Here is a 3,635-nt window from a genome sequence, read left to right on the forward strand (position 1 = left end):
TCATGGAGATGGGTGGGGTGCAAGGAGCCAAAGGAACCCTAAAGAAAGGGAGGAAAATGGGATCTGCAGGATGCGTGGACTGGCCTTGTGGGTGCTGGCTGCTGGAGGGGTGCACTGGGGTGACACCATGCCCAGCAGCATGGGCCTGGCAGGGAGATGGTGGGTCCATGGCCCAGGTACCCTGGGCCACTGGGGAGAAGAGAAGCCACCGTGTTTGCTGCTTCGAGAGGGCCAGCCATGAGCTGCAGAGCCTCATCACAGGGGAGAGCTCTGGGTGGCAGGAGGTGCAAAGGGATGACTTCCAGGGGTATAGGATGTGGTGCTTGTTGGTACTGCCATGCCCTTCGTCCCAGTCACCGGCGAAGTGTGAGTCACCAGGAAACCTGATGAGGCTCCAATAAAATCACTGGAGTAGGGAGGGGGGGGTTGCTCACACTGTGCAGCAGGGATCAGCCACCCTCGTTTCTTGGCTCTGCTCCATCCTCACATGTGTGTGACCGGAGCAATCAAAACCAGTTCTGAACGGATTGATTTGCTCAACTTGAGGGGCTAAGAACCCTTTCGGTAAAGGTGCAGCCCTTAATCCTTGGGGGCCCAGGGTGTGGGGAGGACATGAGCCCTTGACATGCCACATTGCAGTTAAAACTGGAGCTTTGGAGGTTACACTTGCTGGTTTGCACCAGCTATGTTATTGGTTTAAGATGGTATCAGCTCCTAAAGCGCAGGTGGTTGGAGTCGCCCCGGGAGGGCTGCAGGGAACGTGGCCCCTTGCCTCCCCTGCTACAGGCAAAGGGCACAGCAGCCTTGCTGCTTCATGGAAATCATCAACCAATATGAGACATCCACTAAAGCAAGTCATTAGGCTGAGCAGGAACCAGGTAGGTGTGTCAGTTCCTCTCTTGGTTATGTTCTGCACACTCAAATTGAGCTGGTTTAGCAATTAAGCAAGAAATCCTGAGCATTTCTGGCTTTGAAAGGGCTTAGTCATATCTGGGTGAGAAGCTGATCCTGGCTGACAGCTTCAGCTGAAGCAGGACCGTGCTGTGGGAGACGCTAAAGACTCAGGAGAAAAAGGGTACAATTCACCTGTACCTAACAGTGGCCTACAGGAAAGCTGGAGAGGGGCTTTGGACAAGAGCCTGTAGGGACAGGCCAAAGGAAATGGCTTTAACCTGCCAGAGGGGAGACTGAGATGAGCTCTTAGGCAGAAGCTCTTCCCTGTGAGGGTGCTGAGGCGCTGGCACAGGGTGCCCAGAGAAGCTGTGGCTGCCCCATCCCTGGCAGTGCTCAAGGCCAGGTTGGACACAGGGGCTTGGAGCAAGCTGCTCCAGTGGAAGGTGTCCCTGCCCGTGGCAGGGGTTGGAGCTGGATGAGCTTTAAGGTCCCTTCCAACCCAAACCAGGCTGGGGCTCTATGAAATAACCAGGTCAGGTTTCCTTAGCTCCTCGTGCCTGGGTCGGTTGGCAGCTTTGGTGGGTCTGAGCTGGGCAGGAGCTCATTGCTGGATGTTTGCCAGTGGTGGATGCAGCACCAGATGAATTTCTTGCTCCTTTGGTACCATCCGTTCCCAACTCACTTGGCTGAGCACTGTCTGTGTTCCTGAGTTAATCCATGAGCACTGCAGCTCTCTGGTGGTGGAAATATCCCCACCAGGATCTTGGGGCTCGAGCTGCCTTGCATCTTTAGTTATTTGTATCTCCTGTGTTAGGCTCCAGTTAACTCCAGCTTCTCATGGCCCTGCTAGAGATCCCCCTGTGATCCATGGAAGTTGACCATCCTCACACTGGGAGGGAGCATAATTAGGATTAAGCTTCTTAGCAAAGGGAAAGCAGGATAACTGTATGAATGGGCAGAGGGAGCTTTAGAAACATGCCATCAAGCAAATTACTTAAATTCTAATCCACCAGAGCTTATCCTGTTGTATCTTGGGGTGCAAAATCAGACACTGTTCATACCTGAGTTTGGAATTGCTTTCCTTGGCTGCTGGAAATACTTCACACCTCCTGCCTCTGAGCAGCTCTGCAGTGAGGCACCTTCTTTGACTCATACAGTGGTGTTCCTCCAGGCCCACAGGTGTGTTTCCATATAAATCCCACAGAGTTCAGCCCTTGTACTGGGAGAATCCTCCAGGAAGCTTTGATATTCTATAGCAGCTTTGGTCAGAGGCTCTAAATATTCTCCAGCAGATGTTAATCATCAGCAGGAGAACATCATGCACATGGCGCACAGAGTCAAAGCCATGTCACAGAGACCAAAAGGGAACTGTTTTCTAGAGTCATGCAACAGATTGGCTCAAAGAAGAATGGACTGCAGACTCTGCTGGCTCCAGGAATGTTTCTATACATTTATAGTCCATTTCTGTATGACACCCAGCTCTTTCCTTCTGCATTTATTTGCTGAAGATGAACTCAGCACCACTACTTCCCTCTCTGCTTCCACTTTGCTGCAGTTCCCCCATCCCCATTTTGCCTGTGCAAACTGGGTGGAAGTCTGGCTTTGTGTCTCAGTCAAATGATAGTCTTTGTCTCTGCTCGGCTTCAACAAACAGCACAGCAAAGTGGCAAGTAAAGGCTGTTTTCACCCTCCAAGTTCCCTTTGAGCCTGACAGCAGAACCAGCAAGCACCTCCTTAACTTCAGACGCTGTTCTGTCTCGGTTCTGTCTGTCACCAGCTCAGAAAAGACCAAGCTCCTGTGCCCCAGTTTTCTTTCAATCAGCACATAAAGCTTCCATGTCAAGGGCATCCGAAACCTGCCTGATGTTCTGTGGGGAGCTTTAGATCCACATGAGTACAGCATCTGAGGAAAGAAGATAAACCCTGCTGTAAGGTTGACAGTGATAGATCCCCATTATTATTTGTTCAATTAAAGAACTCCAGACAGATGCAGAGGCAACAACTATGTCCCTTAAAGAACTTTGACAAGAGCTGAATGAGTTAATGGCTTATGAGAAGCAGACAAACTATCACAGCTGATGGTCGGGCTGTCATTTACGAGCCTGGGGTATATGGAAGTAACCATTGACAGACCAGAATGTGCACCACATAAGGACCACAGAGCCCATATAATGTCAGCTTTAAGGGGCTTTTTGCTCCTTCCATTAACACAGAGCAGGCAGGCAGCAGTTTCCTTCTGTCACAAAGGAGTCACGGAATGAAGCTTCATTCAACTTAATTCATTACACTTTATTAATAGACTTCGGAATGTTTAATTGTGGAAATATATTATATTTAAACTATATTTATTTCACACACCCCGTTTTCTGAGGCGTGCGTTGGGATAACGGGGACTGGTGGAGATGCCACTTGCCTTGGACAGACAACACGGCCACCACCCATTCCAGGCGGCCGGAAAGTCAATGGGAAGCCTTGCAAACACTGCCACCCCCTGGCTCTCCTTTACATCCCCCCCAAACCCATCCGTGCTGCACTCCATATCCCCGAATTCCACTGGGAAACCCACCGCGCGCGGGCAGGGATCGGCTCTTCCGCACCCTGCTGGAGGCACGGAGCGCTGCGTCCTGCCACTAGGCCGCCATGGCTCCTCCTCCGACTACAACTCCCAGCAGCCCCTTCGCGGCGCCGCACTCCCGCCTTCCCTCCGTGATGATTGGTCGAGCCCGCAGCGAGGCGCTGTG

This window comes from Pezoporus occidentalis, unplaced genomic scaffold (genome assembly GCF_034315485.1).
Source record: "Pezoporus occidentalis ecotype Australia unplaced genomic scaffold, CSIRO_AGI_Poc_V1 ctg443, whole genome shotgun sequence".
NCBI classification, from domain to species: domain Eukaryota; kingdom Metazoa; phylum Chordata; class Aves; order Psittaciformes; family Psittacidae; genus Pezoporus; species Pezoporus occidentalis.